Here is an 18,873-nt window from a genome sequence, read left to right as displayed (position 1 = left end):
CCAAACCAGTTGTCTCGCCATTCTTCCCAGGCTTTCATTTCAGTGGCCTTGTTCTGACTAAGTAGTTTCCTGCACCAAAGCCAACTGGCCTCCAGTCTATCAGTCCAGTCCAGTCCACATCCTGCTGTACACAGTACTGTGAGAAGCACTGGGAGTAAGGTAGGTGAGGGATGTCTTTCACTATGTAGAAAAGCCCTCATCTTCCATAGAGTCAAACTACCAGAAAAAGCCCCACTTTTTCAGATTCCTTGAATCTTCCACCAACTGAATTCCATAAATTAACCTATAGAATTCCATAAATTAAGCAAGGTCAACTAAGCAGGGTTCTTCAAGCTTGGCACTATTGACATTTTAGACTAGAGAATTCTTTGGTGTGGAGGGCTGATCTGTGCATTGTAGGATGTTTACCAGCATCCCTGGCCTCTACCCCCTAGACGACATTAAGGTCCTCCCAACTTGTGACCATCGAAAGTATCTCCATACATTGTCTAATGTTCCCTGAGGGACAAAATCCACCTTGAGGTTTCTGGCTCTATCCAGATCCTAAGCCCTTCATCGAGGCTGGACCATAGAGACTTCCTCTGAAACCACAGCTGCCCCTGGAGGGAAGTGGCCCCTGGATCCCTACCTGGGGAAGAGAGATGGAGTTTCATAAATTAAGCTATCAATCCATTTTCATCTTGAAATCCAAACTGATTTCCCAGTGTTTTTTTTCTTTACGTACTACTGATGCTAACTTTGAATAACTCATGTACTCACTCTGAATCTTACTGTCTTTATCTGCAAGATAAGTATAAAACTACCTACTCACGAGTATCTTATGAGGATTAAAGAAGAAAATACATGGAAAGTACTTGACACATAGTAATTTGTCAATACAGCCAAGTTCCTTTTATTTTTTCAACCAAAAGTTGCATAGATACTTAATGGCAGATCAGAACTAAAAACCTGATCTCTTAGTTCTGTGGCTTCTCTCTAAGTGTCCTCTGGGACTAGAGTTTTGCACAATATTCTCACATGTCCATAACCAGTAGGTCTTTCCCTCTCTTGAAATGTTTCAAAACGGATGACCTGAATGTGAATGGGCGGTGAAGGTGACATGGGGATGTCAGAGAGAAATTCAAGTGGATCTTTCTACTTCTTTATTACCCTTCTGACAGGGTATGGGAAATGGCCACAGGAGATGAATTAGGGGGCTTATTCTCAACAGAGAAGAAAAAACTGAAGAAAATTGTTAATTATCTAAAGAAATTTCACCAGCAAAGAAAAGGGTTTTTTAAAACGATAATCTTCTTAACTCCATTGACATCCAAATCAAGACTATTCAGAGTTTAATAAAGACACATCAGAAGAGATGACAGTGAGGCTGAAGTTAGTACTTCCTCTAGAAACAAGTGCCTCCTCTCTAAAAGCCTGCAGTTCTCTTATCCCTTGCCTTGGCTCTGACAGCAACGAAGGGGTTAAAGGTCAGTCGTGAAGTCCATAATGATAGAAAATCACCTTCACAAGTCAGTTTATTCTGACACAGATGCCAGTATTTAGAGAAATCTGGAAATGAAAGTATTGTCAAGCTCTTCTATAAAACTTTTACAAAGCTCTCTTTTCCAAAATGGCATGCCCTCCAAGAGGCTCATCAACCTGTATTCATCAGGCCTGTCTGAGGCCTCCTGACCACGGCTCAGGACATTGCCCCTACAAGTGTCAGCTGGTTGAGAACACCACTTTCTCTTACGGTGATCTCACTTCACTTTCTTTGAATCAAGAAAATTCCCACAACTTCGAGAGGAGCCATTAGAGGTAATAAAGACCAACTGATGGGTTTCAGAAGGATTCAGAATTAAGTATCAGCCTTTGATATTTTTGGCATTTACCTGATGTCACCAGGTGATGGGCCCAAAGCTTGCCTTTTCTAGGAGGGACGATTCTGTGACCACAAACTGAAAGCAGAAACACTCTATGGTTTTATTTTCCCCTTAAGCCAAATGGCATGCTTTTTAGATGTGTGGCAGCACTTAAACGAGCACTTCTTTATGCTGTTGCTCTTAGTTCTTTTAAAGTAGGACTGACATGTAGGCTAATTAAAATAGGTCCTAGCACACAACTTCTCTGCTTTGTCCCACTGAGGATAGAGACCATTATCAAAGGTATTACTGGTAGAAGCAGTCTCCATACCCTTGTAATACATCGGAGTGGAAAATGAACGGGAAAACTCAATGGAATCTCATCTCAGGTTTTTGTTACTACTTTTGTTAGTATCACACACACACAAACTGTTTATTCAACAAACATGTTTTGAGCACTTCCATTGTCCTTGGTGTTGGACTAGACATCATGGAATAGGTAATGATGTCGGTGATTCCCGGCCTCCACAGAGCACTCATTTTCATACTCTCTCATTTTCCCCTCCTAACATCCCAAAAGGGTAAGATTTTATTATCCCCATTTCATAGAGGAGGAAACTGAGGAGGAGAGCGATAAACATCTCCCTGAACATCACCAACTAGAAACTGTTGGAATTCAAATTTGCATCTTAACATGTCAGGACACAAAGCCCTTTCCAGAGCACGACCTCTCCTGGGCTTTCTCCACTGTTACCCTTCTCCATGTGCTTGAAATTCCATGCTGAATTCTTTTAAAATTTAAATTTGGAGGAAATTCTGTGGGGAATTGATCAACTTTCTTATCTGCCAAATCTGAAATATTCAGCCATGATACTTTCTAGATCTTTAACTCTCTGTAATATTTCTATTTCATGTTTTAAACTGGAACGCACGCACACACGTGTACACACACACATTCACTTGTTCCGGGGCAGTAAAAGAATGGTGATGAGTAGGGGACAACAGAAAGTTCATTCTGCTCCATGTACTTTCTCAGTCCATATCTCTGTTAGAGGAAAAAGTCATTTATATTCATACATGAGTGTGTATGATTCTGTGAGTGTAAGTGACTGCATAAGACGAGGAATATTGCTTGATATATCAATAAAAATCTACTCAGCTCCTGAACTTAGCTAGAGATCAATGCTATCTGAAGTATTTGATACCAGAGTTTCAGAGAGCGCATAGAGTTTGGAGAGGTAGGGAATTTATCCAAAATGGTATCCAAATCTACTTGGTCTATTGACTATAAGAATTGGGGCAGGAAGAGATTTGTAGCAAAGGACACATACACACATGACCTGGTGTCTGTCTGTCAGTTTAACCAAGATCATGAGTTTTCATCCTTTTGTTTTGTTTTGTTTTGTTTAAACCAGGAGCCCTATCTCTAAATTAAATGAAACAAAGAAGCCCCCAACTACAAAGAGATCAAGACAGAGCTGTTCCAGGCACAATAGGGGCCCAAGCCCTGTTCCCTCCGAGGAGCCCTAGGCTGTGGGGACCCCTGTGAGATCTTTGGATCTCTGTGTAACAAAGTTTGAAAGCCAGGAGCCATCTTTAGTGGTGCGAATGCAAAGCCCTGCGTTGACACCAGAGCTGAGGAACACAGGAACAACTGTAATAATAATTGTAATAATATTGTTAGTCATGAGTTAAAGTATTCTGAAAAAGGAATGATCCTGAAAAAGCAAATGATGAGTAAAAATTAGAAAGAAAGAAAGGAGGGCGATGGGAGGGAAGGAGAGAGAAAGACAAAAGTGAGCTGATCCAGATTGTCTTCTTTCATAAGTTCAATAAACGTTGATCTTATATTTTTAAATTTGCTTTTTACGGATAATGACTTCAGCACAAATTATAGGAAGGCAAAAAACATGAAGGATTATAGGGATACAATATGTTAAATGTAATTTTCAAAGGTCCTCTTTTTTGTGAGGAATTACAGTAAATTTCTCTGAATACAAAGTGACTTTGAAGTCCCTTGTGCTCTGTGGCTGTCTGCTCTGTAATGCCAGGGGCAGAGCTATTATTATGCTGTCAGCAAGAGTGCCTTAGGAGCACTCTTTTCTACATGTGTCTTCTACCTATTCATAGGAAATTCTGCCTGCAAAAATACTCTAATAAGTTGCTAAAACTAATAAAGAGGGTCATTATGCACTTTTAAAAGTCCTGCTGTTATATAGTCCTACAGCCTTTTACTATATAAATGAAACATTCTAGATCCTTTCTTTTCTTTTTTTTTTGAACTTTTTTTCCTACTTTTTCTACAAGAGCTCAGAATGAAATTTCTGTTTCTGAAAGATAGTAAAGAGAAATGTTTATTCTTGTGACACTTTCAAAGAGAGACCACACAACCCAGATTTTAGGGGGCAACCCAAAAAGTCAAATATTTTATGTAATTATGGGATCATATCTTCCTATTTAGAATTCAGAAAAGATGTCGCTGTATGATTCCAAATGCAGGAGAAGAGAAAGCTGAGTAACTTAGGAGAGAAGATGTTTAAAATCCAGTTACAGACAACACTGGTCCCCGTTCACTCAGTGAACGCTGCCAGAGTCTATACTGTGCATCCAGCGCGGTGCCCAGCAAGAATATGTTTAGTTTTGCAAGAAATTGTCAAAATGTCTTCCAAAGTGGCTGTACCATTTTTATTTCCACCAGCAATGAATGAGAGTTCCTGTTGCTCCACATCTCTGCCAGCATTTGCTGTGGTCAGTGTTTGGGATTTTGGCCATTCTAATGGGTGTGCAGTGGTATCTCATGGTTGTTTTAATTTGCAAATCTGTAAAGACATATAATGTTGAGCATCTTTTCATATGCTTATTTGTTATTTGTATGTCTTCTTTGGTGAGGTGTCTGTTCACCTCTTTTGCCTGTTTTTTAAATGGATTTTTTGTTTTCTTAATGTTGAGTTTGAAGAGTTCTTTGCATATTTTGGATACCAGACCTTTATCAGATACGAATTTTGCAAATATTTTCCCCCAGTCTGTGGCTTGTCTTCTCGTTCTATTAATTTCGTTATGTTTTAATCTCTCAAGCACCAGGATGAAAGCTCCTAGACTTTGTCTCATTTGTCTTGGTAAATTCCCCCTCCCTCAAATCCTGGCATGTCAATGCTATCTCCAAATACCACCAACACAACCTGTTGATAGGAGAGAGTCCAGCTTGTTGCTCCCCACTTTAGGGGAGGACACCTTCCACCTCAGGGCTTTGGGAGTGTCTCAGAAGAAGAGCAAGGTTGGATTTTATTGACATTTTTTTGTGTGTGTGTGAGGAAGATTAGCCCTGAGCTAACATCCGATGCCAATCCTCCTCTTTTTGCTGAGGAAGATTGGCCCTGGGCTAACATCCATGCCCATCTTCCTCCACTTTATATGGGACGCCGCCACAGCATGGCTTGACAAGCAGTGCGTCGTGTGTGCCCGGGATCCGAACCGGCGAACCTCGGGCCGCTGCAGCGGAGCGCGTGCACTTAACCACTTGCGCCAACAGGCCAGCCCCTTTATTGACATTTTTAAGTTTAGTTTAAGGTGGCTTGATTAGGAGTGCATAAGGATCATAATGTAAGAGTTTAAGATTGATGGGAGCAGCAAGACAAAGGTTTTGAAGTGAGGGGTAAACTGTCAGTTGATACTTTCTGTTGAAGAGTTGATGGGTCTTTCTGGAAGTCCTTGTAATGAGTTGCTTGCCTGGGTAAGAGTTTCCAGGAATAACAAATTTAAACTAATGAAGACAATGCAATGGTGAAGTCCTGTCGATGCGGATCGCACACTATAGTGTGGATCATTGGTTCTAGTCCACATGTGGTGTTTTTGGTGAGGGACAGGCAGGCAGACAGACAGATAACCAATAAGTGAGTCTTATGGGCCCAGTTCAGTGGCAATGATAACGTTCTCATCTTCCAAAGTCTTGCTTTCTTACACAGAAAATGCTGTCCAGCAAGAATATTCCAGAAAGATTTGTGGAACATTTGCTCATCTGCCCGAGGCCCTTTTTACTCCTGGATGACTGTGTTTGCTTTCTCCTCTTTTAAATGGCAACTATAAAAGGAATCTATAAAATACCACTCATGACTATATTAAAACCACAGAATTCAGCTTCTAACATCTTGCCGCACACTCATCACATTCCCAGGATTACTCTCCTATGTAAAGTCTCTGAGGACTGGGACATGCAAAACTAAACCTGAAGGCTCTCTGTGTTTATTGCTATCACAGGATTCTCCTCTAATACGGATCTTCTAATGTAGAGGAGGAGATGATCTGCAGGGAGAATCTTCCACGTTATTTTCGTTTAAAGAGTGGAATTCTCTGATGGTTACAGAAGCTAAGTTACATCTGAGGCTTTTCCACCTTCCTTGAATATAGTTTTTGTTTTTGTAATAATGATTCTTCTCATACTTGATATGAAATGTGCTTCCACTGGCGATTGCTCCATCACCAGTGTGTGTATGGTTCTCACCCCTGGTGTGGTTTCCGATGCTGACCTCCATGCCTTGGCCCCCATCCCTCTCCGTGGCCTCACTGCCTCCCATTCCCCACCTGATCACTCAGCTCCAGCAAACACTGGCATCCTGTCTGTTATTCAGACATTCAGGGCCCATTACCTTCTCAGGACCTTTGCATGTGCTGCTTTGTTCTCACCATTTAGTTCTCCGTCAGAAAGTCTTCTATGACCACCATGATGAAAGCCACCCTCTAGCTCATGGCCCTATATTATGTTGTCCATAGCTCTTCTCATTATCTAAAATTATACTGCATTATTTATTTGTATATGGCTTTATTGTCTGTCCCCTCCCAGTAGAAAATGAAAGTTATCTTTAGGGCAGGGACATCATCTTGTTTGTGCCTGGATCTCTAGTGTTAGAACAGTGCCTGGCATATAGATGAACTCACTACCCCTTTAATGATTCAATACTAATATTTGGACTAAAGGATGCTCTGCATTCTTTGCATTTATTATTTCTCCCCTGTTGCATTCCTTTAATGTTCAATAAGGAATGAGCTGCAGCATAAAGCTTTATGCACTACTTTTATGTCGTGTATCTCTCCATTATGAATGCTATGGTATGAAACAAGGGGTAATTCCTGCCTGAAGCTTTCTCGTTGACGTTAAAGTCTAGCATGTGCTTGCAGTGTCAGTCTCTGATGTTGAATAAGGTATGGGGAAGACTTCCAAGACCTCAGCCCTCCTGGGTTGAGTCTTCCCTGTGCATTTCTATGACACCTTAAGTTTTTCTCTTTTGGGGTCTTTATCACATTCATATAGTTATATGTCTCCCCAAATGTCTGTAGACTGCTCGAAGGCAAAGACTCTCTGCCTTTTTATCCTTTTATCTTTAGCTCTTACCACAGTGCCTTCTAGATGATAGAGGCTCAACAAAATGTTTGCAAAATTAATAAATAAAGGCTTTCTCCACTATTTGTTTTCTGATGACATTAAAGATAAAATCTTTAAGTGAAGGTTTTCCCTCATATACCCAAATTTATCAACTTTCTTTCCACTGTAAAGTCTAAGATGTTCAGCACAGGATGCATGGGGCTAAAGATGGTCTCCAAGAAAATTTGCCAACTGAGCATTTTAGGACTGGACCCTTTTGCTGATAGCCTCTATGGTCATTCTTAAATCAGCAAATGGGATGCAAATGGAATAATTAATTAAGCAATTTCAGTGCTATTAAAAGCTAAACTCAGGAATTTTATATCCCTAACTCTCCACGTTACCTCCATCTCCACTCCAATCCCAGTCAACATGAGCAAGCACAAAGTCTAAACCCATCAGCCCCTTAGAACATACTAGTTGGTAAGGATGATCATTTTGATCACAATCTACATTTATTCTACCTGAAAAGCTTATGAGGTGTGGTATGTCACCTTCCAACTCCATATACACTGCTCAAGAAAGGCCATGCATAGCTAGAAGGAGATGGTTAGTGAAAGGCTCCCTTTTCTTAGGGATTTCATCTATTTTTATAGTTTGTTAAAGTTAGCATGGTACTATATGACACAGCATTTTGCATTGGAGATTCAGGACTTAAATTAAAAATGATTGATTTATTTCTCTTGTTCCAGAAAAAGATTAACACTAACAGAGTCATCTGCCCACTTACCCACATGGTGGTAATGCACGATGAGAGAGGAAAACAAAGCAGGGCCTTAGCAGAGAGCTTGATCCCTGTTCATCAGGCATCACAGAGTGGCCTTTTTCAAGCAGAAAACACCTGAACTAAGGACCCAAAAGTATGACATGGCAATCCAGCCATTGTTTAAAGAAATTTGTCAAATGCTGACTGCAAGTTATCCATGCATTCATTTGTAACCATATTCAACAAATGCACCGAGTGCCAGCTACATTTCAATCATTTTATTTCTCAAATCCCCATGAGGTGAATATGATTCTTCACCTTTTGCAAATGATAAAACTGAGGCTCACTCATCACAAGAAAAAACAAAATTCATAACTATGTTGAGTAAAATTATTGTGGTAATCATTTCACTATATATACATAAATCAAGTTATGCTGTACTTCTGAAACTAAAACAATGTTATATGTCAATTATGTCTCAATAAAACTGGAAAATATTGAGGCTCAAAGCAGTTAGGTAAATTTTTCAAAATTACACAGCTAATAAGTAACAGATAATTTATATGTTCTTTCTATCATAAAACCTACCTCCATGAAAAGAAAAGATAAGAAGGTAAAAGTCTCCAAAGGGAACTAGTACTGAAAATTTTTAAAATTATAAAGGTTAAGTATGTATGAGTACCAGGGGCTAGGAAAATGGGAACTGAAAGGTGAATATTCAGGGAAGTGATTTGCAAAGAATAAAAAGAAATCAAACTGTCCCCGAAGGGTGAAGTAAGCCTCCAATGCTACGAGATGCTCTTAATGGATAAAAATGGACACTCATAAGGAGAATATTATAAGGGACATGTGTAGGTATATCTAAAACAGGTGGATACCAGCCATAACCTGAAGAGAGGATGGGGAAGGAGGAAGGGTGGGAGAGAAGGAGGAAAAAGAAGTAAAGGAAACAAGTCCCCATACCCAATAAATGCAACTATGGAGTCTCTCCTATTTTGTTGAGCATCCTAAAATTTAGGTAGTGAAAGGAACTCGAGAGATCGTCTCATTCATATCCCACCTTCAAGCAAATCCATATTTACATTCTCTTGGACAAATGAGAACATCACAAGATGTCTTTAAGACCACCACAGCAGCAGTTTCCCCAACCTTCCTCGGGGAAGTATTTTCCTGAATTTCAAACTTCCAGACTTAAAATGAATCATCAAGTTGTCTCCCCATGATCTATTTGAAAAAATATTTCCAAATGAATGCTGTGTACAACCTCTACTATTTCATGACTAAATAACAGGACCTGTTAAAATATTTTTATTGCTAAGATCCTTCCAACATCAGGAGACCTCTGAGACCCACCAGAACAAATGTTTAAAAATCAGAATCTCCTGTTAAATAGAAGATGTCAGAGCTAAAAGCTTCCTTGCTTCACAAATAGACATTCTAAACCCTGTTTTTTTCACTTTCAGATAAAAACTCTGGCAAGAAAATAGGTATTTTCTGTGCTATCCAAAGCAATCACTTCCAAATTCTCTTTTCTTCTTCGTTCAATAGGTAATCAGACTTCACACTAAATACAGATTGCCTGGGTCTTCCAAAGCTAATTAAGTGTACTAGAAGGATTATATAAAATCTCCGGTCTTCGTGACAAAACACATAGATTTTTCACACAAGCCCAGGTTGCAATGCTCTGGGGCTAATGGCATCATGCACTTTCTCTGAACCCATCCTTTTGAAATGATGAGGTCTGTTTTTCTGGGACAGACCAAGCAACTCAGAGTTGAAGAAGTTAAAAATAAAATCATTTTCTTAAGTTGTGCCTCCTTGACCCTTCTTTAATAAAATTGGTCATCTCTTTTTTTTTTTTAATTTTTTGTTTATTGCAGTAAGATTGGTTTACAACATTGTAAAAATTTCAGGTGTACATCGCTACACCTCTACTTCTGCACAGATTACATCATGTTCACCACCAAAACACCAACTACAACCCATCACCACACACATGTACCGAACCATCCCCTTCACCCCCCTCCCGCCCGCCCTCCCCCCCGGCAACCACCAATCCAATCTCTGTCCCTATGTGTTTGTTTATTGTTGTTATTATCTACTACTTAATGAAGGAAATCATACGGTATTTGACCTTCTCCCTCTGACTTATTTCACTTTGCATTATACCCTCAATGTCCATCCATGTTGTCACAAATGGCTGGATTTCATCGTTTCTTATGGCTGAGTAGTATTCCATTGTGTATATATACCACAGCTTCTTTATCCATTCGTCCCTTGATGGGCACTTAGGTTGCTTCCAAGTCTTGGCTATTGTGAATAAGGCTGCAATGAACACAGGGGTGCATGTACCTTTACAAATTGGTGTTTTCAAGTTCTTTGGATAAATACTCAACAGTGGAATAGCTGGATCATATGGTAGTTCTAACCTTGATTTTTTGAGGAATCTCCATACAGTTTTCCATAGTGGCTGCACCAGTTTGCAATCCCACCAGCAGTGTATGAGAGTTCCCTTCTCTCCACATCCTCTCCAACACATGTTGTTTCCTGTCTTGTTAATTATAGTCATTCTGACGGGCGTAAGGTGATATCTCATTGTAGTTTTGATTTGCATTTCCCTGATAGTTAGTGATTTTGAACATCTTTTCATGTGTCTGTTGGCCATCTGTATATCTTCTTTGGAGAAATATCTGTTCAGGTCTTTTGCCCACTTTTTAATTGGGTTGGTGGTTTTTTTGTTGTTAAGATGCATGAGTTCTTTATATATTTTGGAGATTAAGCCCTTATCTGATGTATGGTTTGCAAATATCTTCTCCCAATTGTTAGGTTGTCTTTTCGTTTTGTTGATGGTTTCCTTTGCTGTGCAGAAGCTTTTTAGTTTGATGTAGTCCCATTTGTTTATTTTTTCTATTGTTTCTCTTGCCCGGTCAGACATGGTGTTTGAAAAGATGTTGCTAAGACCGATGTCGAAGAGCGTACTGCCTATGTTTTCTTCTAGAAGTTTCATAGTTTCAGGTCTTACATTCAAGTCTTTAATCCATTTGGAGTTAATTTTTGTGTATGGTGTAAGGTAAGGGTCTACTTCCACTTTTTTGCATGTGGCTATCCAGTTTTCCCAACACCATTTGTTGAAGAGACATTCTTTTCCCCATTGTATATTCTTGGATCCTTTGTCAAAGATTAGCTGTCCATAGATGTGTGGGTTTATTTCTGGGCTTTCGATTCTATTCCATTGATCTGTGTGTCTGTTTTTGTGCCAGTACCATGCTGTTTTTGGTTACTATAGCTTTGTAGTATATTTTGAAATCAGGGAGTGTGATACCTCCAGCTTTGTTCTTTTTTCTCAGGATTCCTTTAGGTATTCGCGGTCTTTTGTTGTTCCGTATAAATTTTAGGATTCTTTGTTCTATTTCTGTGAAAAATGTTGTTGGAACTTTGATAGGGATTGTATTGAATCTATAGATGGCTTTAGGAAGTATGGACATTTTAACTATGTTAATTCTTCCAATCCAAGAGCACGGAATATCTTTCCATTTCTTTGTGTCTTCTTCAATTTCTTTCAGAAATGTTTTATAGTTTTCGGTGTACAGATCTTTCACCTCTTTGGTTAAGTTTATTCCTAGGTATTTTATTCTTTTTGTTGCAATTGTAAATGGGATGGTATTCTTAATTTCTCTTTCTGCTACTTCGTTGTTAGTGTACAGAAATGCAACTGATTTTTGCATGTTGATTTTGTATCCTGCAACTTTACCATATTCGTTTATTACTTCTAAAAGTTTTCTGGTGGATTCTTTAGGGTTTTCTATATATAAAATCATGTCATCTGCAAATAGTGACAGTTTCACTTCTTCCTTTCCAATTTGGATCCCTTTTATTTCTTTCTCTTGCCTGATTGCTCTGGCTAGGACTTCCAGTACTATGTTAAATAGGAGTGGTAACAGTGGGCATCCTTGTCTGGTTTCTGTTCTTAGAGGGATAGCTTTCAGTTTTTCACCATTGAGGATGATATTAGCTGTGTGTTTCTCATATATGGTCTTTATTATGTTGAGGTACTTTCCTTCTATCCCCATTTTATTCAGAGTTTTTATCATAAATGGATGCTGTATCTTGTCAAATGCTTTCTCTGCATCTATTGAGATGATCATGTGATTTTTATTCTTCATTTTATGAATGTGGTGTATTATGATGATTGATTTGTGAATGTTAAACCATCCCTGCATACCTGGAATAAATCCCACTTGATCATGGTGTATAATCTTTTTAACGTATTGTTGTATGCGATTTGCTAGTATTTTGTTGAGGATTTTTGCATCTATGTTCATCAGTGATATTGGCCTGTAATTTTCTTTTTTTGTGTTGTCCTTGTCTGGTTTTGGTATCAGGGTAATGTTCAGCTTCGTAGAATGAGTTAGGGAGCTTCCCCCCCTCCTCAATTTTTTGGAAGAGTTTGAGAAGGATAGGTATTAAGTCTTCTTTGAATGTTTGGTAGAATTCACCAGGGAAGCCGTCTGGTCCTGGACTTTTATTTTTGGGGAGGTTTTTGATTACTGTTTCAATCTCCTTACTGGTGATTGGTCTATTCAAATTCTCTACTTCTTCTTGTTCCAGTTTTGGAAGGTTGTATGATTCTAAGAATTTATCCATTTCTTCCAGATTGTCGAATTGGTTGGCATATAGCTTTTCATAGTATTCTCTTATAATCTTTTGTACTTCTGAGGTGTCTGTTGTAACCTCTCCTCTTTCATTTCTGATTTTACTTATTTGTGCCTTCTCTCTTTTTTTCTTGGTGAGTCTAGCTAAAGGTTTGTCAATTTTGTTGATCTTTGCCAAGAACCAGCTCTTGGTTTTATTAATTTTTTCTATTTTTTTTTGGTCTCTATTTCATTTATTTCTGCTCTGATTTTTATTATTTCCCTTCTTCTACTGATTTTGGGCTTTGTTTGTTCTTCTTTTTCCAGTTCCTTTAGGTGCATTGTTAGATTGTTTATTTGAGATTTTTCTTGTTTGTTGAGATAAGCCTGTATCGCTATAAATTTCCCTCTTAGAACCGCTTTTGCTGTATCCCATAAATTCTGGCATGTCGTATTTTCATTTTCATTTGTCTCCAGGTATTTTTTGATTTCTTCTTTGATTTCTTCGTTAACCCAGTCGTTGTTCAGTAGCATTTTGTTTAATCTCCATGTATTTGTAGTTTTTCTGATTTTCTTCTTATAGTTGATTTCTAGTTTCATACCGTTGTGGTCAGAAAAGATGGTTGGTATTATTTCAATCTTCTTAAATTTATGGAGACTTGTTTTGTGGCCTAATATGTGATCAATCCTGGAGAATGTTCCATGTGCATTTGAAAAGAACGTGTATTCTTCAGTTTTTGTATGGAATCCTCTGTATATATCTACTAGGTCCATCTGTTCTAGTGTGTCGTTTAAGGCCAATGTTTCCTTATTGATCTTCTGTTTGGATGATCTATCCGTTGGTGTAAGTGGAGTGTTAAAGTCCCCTACTATTATTGTGTTACTGTCTATTTCTGTTTTTATGTCTGTTAATAATTGCTTTATATATTTAGGTGCACCTACATTGGGTGCGTAGAAATTTACAAGTGTTATATCCTCTTGTTGGATTGTTCCCTTGATCATTATGTAATGCCCTTCTTTGTCTCTTTTTACAGTTTTTGTTTTAAAGTCTATTTTGTCTGATATGAGTACTGCTACCCCAGCTTTCTTTTCATTGCCATTTGCGTGGAGTATCTTTTTCCATCCCTTCAATTTCAGTTTGTGAGTGTCTTTAGGTCTGAAGTGTGTCTCTTGTATGCAGCATATATATGGGTCTTGTTTTTTTATCCAGTCAGCCACCCTATGCCTTTTAATTGGAGCATTTAGTCCATTGACATTTAAAGTAGCTATTGATAAGTATGTACTTACTGCCATTTTTTAACTTTTTTTTTTCTCAGTGTTTTAGTAGTCCTTCTCTGTTCCTTTCTTCTTCTATAAAGAATTGATGGTCACTTTAGTTTGACCTCTGTCTGAAAGCTCTACTCTTTAACTCCCCTCCTCCCTTCTTTTATGTTTTTGATATCATATCTAACCTCTTTTTTGTGCTTTTGTATCCATTACCCTCTTATCATGGAAATAGATAATTTTTCCTATTTGTGGTCTTCTCTTTTCCCCTTAAATCAGTCCCTTTAACATTTCTTGTAGCACTGGTTTCTTGGTGACAAACTCCTTTAATTTTTGCTTGTCTGGGAAATTTTTGATCTCTCCTTCCATGTTGAATGATAACCTTGCTGGGTAGAGTATTCTTGGCTGTAAGTTTTTTCCTTTTAGCATTTTAAATATATCGTGCCATTCTCTTCTAGCCTGTAAGGTTTCTGCTGAGAAGTCAGCTGATAGCCTTATGGGGTTTCCTTTGTGTGTAACTTGACATTCTCTTGCGGCTTTTAGGATTCTCTCTTTATCCTTAATTCTGGACATTTTGATTATGATGTGTCTTGGTGTGGGCCTCTTTGGGTTTATCTTGTTTGGGGCTCTCTGTGCTTCCTGTACCTGGATGTCTGTTTCCTTCCTTAGGTTAGGGAAGTTTTCATCTACTATTTCTTGAAATAGATTCTCTGCCCCCTTGTCTCGCTCTACTCCTTCCGGGACACCTATAACACGGATGTTAGTGCGCTTGATGTTGTCCCAGAGGTCCCTTAGACTGTCCTCACTCTTTTTAATTCTTTTCTCTTTTACCTGTTCACCTTGGGTAATTTCTTCTAGTCTTTCGTCCAGCTCACAGATCCGTTCTTCTGTATCCTCTACTCTGCTTTTGAGTCCCTCTAATGAATTTTTCATTTCCAGTATTGTATTCTTCATTTCTGATTGGTTCTTTTTTATATCTTCCATTTCTTTGTTGACATTCTCACTGAGTTCATCTATTCTTCTCCCCAGATCAGTGAGCATCCTTAACACTCTTAGTTTGAACTCTGTCGGGTAGGTTGCTCATTTCTGTTTCACTTAGTTCCTTTTCTGGGGTTTTGCCCTGTTCCCTTACTTGGAATGTATTCTTTTGCCTCCTCATTTTGCCTCTTTCCCTGTGCTTGTGTCTACGTATTAGGTAGGTCAGCTACATCTCCTGCTCTTGGATAGGTGACCTTATGTAAGTGATGCCTTAGGGGGCTTCCAGTGTGCTTCCCTCAGTTCTCAATGTTCCAGGGGTGACCTCTATGTGGGCTACGTGTGTCCTTCTGTTGTGGCCTGTTTGCTCTCCCCGTAGGCACCCAGGGAGGCTGAGTTATGCTCCTGGCCAGCTGTTGTAATGCTCAGCTGTTTGTAGTTGTTGTGAGCCCTTCAGTCTCTTTATCAGGTGTGGGGAGCCCCAGCACAGTTGGCTGCAAGTTCTAATACCACATTTGTGTTGCAGTATTTCTTTTAAGTGAGTAGGCCCCCAGTGTGGCAGGTTGTTAAGCTCAGGGCCTTACAATTGCTGTAAGCCTCTAGCCTATTAGGTCTCTTGTCAGCTCTCTGAGGATTGCAGCTGGGTGGGGCTGGCCTCAGGCACAGGAGCACCCAATTGTTTCAGGCTTTGGAAGGTGGGGCAAACCCCCTATGTGGGTCTTTGAGAAACACAAGTCTTCTGCAGCTGACAAGCCCTGTTGCCCACAGGTCCACACACACAGTCAACACAGTCCTGCCCCGTGTGCGCGCCCCGACCTCCCCAAGCGGACCCGGTCTCTCCACAGCGGGAGCCCCACACACTCCGCCACCGCCCCACACTCTCCACCAGCTCCTTGTGGACACCCTGCCCCGCTAAAGTCGGCTCAGTTGCCAGGCTGCAGAGAATCCAGTCACCAATCTATGTAGGCCCACAAGTTGCCTGAGGTCTTGTTGTTGGGTGGGGCCAGTCTCTAGGGTGGGCTGCCTGCCCTGGCTGAGCTGGATTAAATTGGTGCTCTAGCGGGTGGGGCAGACCCTGGGCTAGCAGGCCTCAGGGAGAACTCCAATGGCGTCTGTGTCAGCATGCCCACACCCGGCCACAACAATGGCCGCTGCCTACATTGGTCATCTCTTGTTACACCTTTTTCTCTTTACTATTAAGAGAAACTCGTAAATGTTGGATCATAACCCACTGGGAAATCTACACATTTTCATGCTGCTTGGGTCACCTTTAGAGGATAAATTTTATGGAACAGTTTGGACTGAAATGTGGACAGAAGACAAAAGCCCATCAACCTTCCACAAGCTGGATGGATATTCACTCTTGAAATTTACTATGATACCTTTATTTTTTGGGGTTATAGCTTACAATGTATTATCATATTAATTTTGTTGATTTTCGCAACCATCATGTAAAGTAAGTAGAATATATGTAAGTATTCCAATTTTACAGTTGAAGGAACTAAGACTCAGAAATTAACTGTCATGTTCCCTCACTGAGACTCCCGTTCAGCCCACATCCTCTACTCCAGCACAGTGACGTGACTCATGTCTACCTTCTCCATCTAAACAAGTCAGTCAAGACCTCCCAGGTGGCCAGAGTCAAAGCTTCCAGTTCTCATACTTCATCCCCTCCCCTCCCCTCACTTCACCTCCTTCAGAATTCCACTTATTCCATTTTGGCCCATTTTATCAATGCACCTAATGAACTCTCCAGCGTGAAATTAAAATGAAATATGTAAAACTGAAGAAAGACTAGAACCCTACATACTGGTGTTTCATTTAAACTTCATTTCAGCCCTCAGCTCTTAAAATATTAAATTATGAGTATTAAATTGCGACAACTTAGTTCTTCTAAACCATTGGTGACTAATGAAACATTGAACCTCGTAACTCAGAGAACACATAATTGTGAACTCACAAACAAGGTATCTTGTCCCGGGCCTTAATGACATTCAAATGTACTTGATAGACATTAGGGAAATACTCTGCCATTTACAACTAAATCCTCACTCTCTACCCTTTATCTCCCTGATGAAAAAGAAATCTCTTTCTGGTTTTTTTTTATTTTTTGTCTCTTTGAACCAAAATTGAGTTTTATATTGATTTTCTATTTTTTTTAGTCAAATAAAATAAAGATGAATCTTTCCCACTTTAAAAAATAATTTAAAAATATAAAAATGTCTGCAAAGATAAATGTCTTTTCTCTCCTTTCTAAATATCCAGATGGAAGGATCTCACCAATTTTCCAAAAGCGTGGCCTGACTTAACACAGAAGCAAGAGAAGTTATGGGTCTGACCAAATGCCGTTGTTCCTTGAGGATTCTTTAAAAGACAACAAAAACTTAGCTGGGATTCTCAATCCAATTATGAAGTTTTCCACTTAGCTTTTGTGTGCAGCCCCGGTGCTACCACAGAAAAAAGCAGAAATTGTAAAACCTGCTAAGAGAGATTGATTAGAAAAAAAGAGAGCAGGCCTGTTAGATGAAAGATCCAGTAAAGGGAGCTACCTCTCTGTCATCCCAGGGCCTTATATTTAAGGAGCTTAAGCAGTTTCTACACTATGAAGGTCCTTCATATTGCCCCTCTTAGGGCTCTTTAATCTCCCCAGTCCAGAGCTGAATAAAGCCAGAATTATCTAGTTCACTTCGAAGAAGGTCCTTTCTTTCCAGAATTGAGATTACAATTACTGAGAAAGGTGAGGAAAGCAGTAAGGCACCAATCAACCTAATCTTCTTCTAGACGGTAAAAGAAAGATGAAGGTCATAATGCTACACTCCAGAGCTGTGCCATCCACTGGCCACCTGTGGATACTAACCCTTGAAATGTGGGCTTGTGCAGATGGAGATGTGCTGCAAGAGTAACGTAAGAACTGGGTTTTGAAGTCATATGGGGAAAAAAATGTACCGAGCTCATTAATTTTTTTACTGATTACTTATTGAAATAACAATATTTGGATATATTAGGTTAAATAAAATATATTATTAAAATTAATATCACCTATTTACATTACTTTTTTAATGTGGCCACTAGACAGTTTTAGATCACATATATGGCTCACATTATATTTCTAATGGACAGGGCTACTCTCAAACAGGGGTAGGCAAACTTTTTCTAAAAAGGGCTAGACAGTAAAAAGTTCAGGCTTGCGAGCAATATGGTCTCCATGCAACTACCACACTCTGCTCTTATAGGAGAAGCAGCCACAGGCAGTATGTAAACAAATAAGCACGGCTGTGTTCCAATATGACTTTGTTTGCAAAACCAGTGGTGGGCCCCGTGGTCCAATGGTTACTGATATCTGCTCTAGAGCATAACCAGAATTTTTTAATTAACATGTTATTTTTCAACAATCTGTTTTTATTTAGCAGTCTAAATGATCCTATAATAAGTAAAGAAGAACGAGATCTTACTGTCTCCCTTGGGTATGGAAGAAGCAAACTGTCATAGCCTTGCAGGGCAGAGCATCGAGGACCCCTGGCCTCGTTTGTCCCAGGGGAGCCTGGTTTCCATTCTCACCATCATCACTGTCTCTCATTTCAAGCCACTCATCAGAAGTAATTAACCGACCACTATTCCTCATGATGACAAAACATGCTCAGGCACTCTCTACAGTAACCAGCTTCCCCCGCTGGACGGAAATCTCACGCAAGGGCTCAGACATGGAGGTCCTCTTTCAAGCCAGTGCCAAGGATGTAATTCATGAGTGAGTGCTATTTTGAAACACTCGCTGTGCCTTTCTTTACACCTTAACTGCTAATTCCTTTACAGCCCAAATCTGCAATTCAGAGCTGCATGTGGACATTGTGATGCTGTTTAATTGGCAGTATCAGGACCTGCTTTTATAGGGACATGCTGGAGTTCCTGGGGCAAATAGTAAAGTGCAGCTCAACAGCCCAAGTCATCAAACCAGAGAGGGGCCAAAAAGGGAGAATAATGCCTGAAGCACTTTGCTCTCAAAAGTAGTGTGAGAAGAAGGGAAATGATGTAAACAATGGTGAG

Source organism: Diceros bicornis, chromosome 9 (genome assembly GCF_020826845.1).
Source record: "Diceros bicornis minor isolate mBicDic1 chromosome 9, mDicBic1.mat.cur, whole genome shotgun sequence".
In the NCBI taxonomy this organism is placed as follows: Eukaryota; Metazoa; Chordata; class Mammalia; order Perissodactyla; family Rhinocerotidae; genus Diceros; species Diceros bicornis.
Note: the sequence above shows the minus strand (reverse complement) of the source record.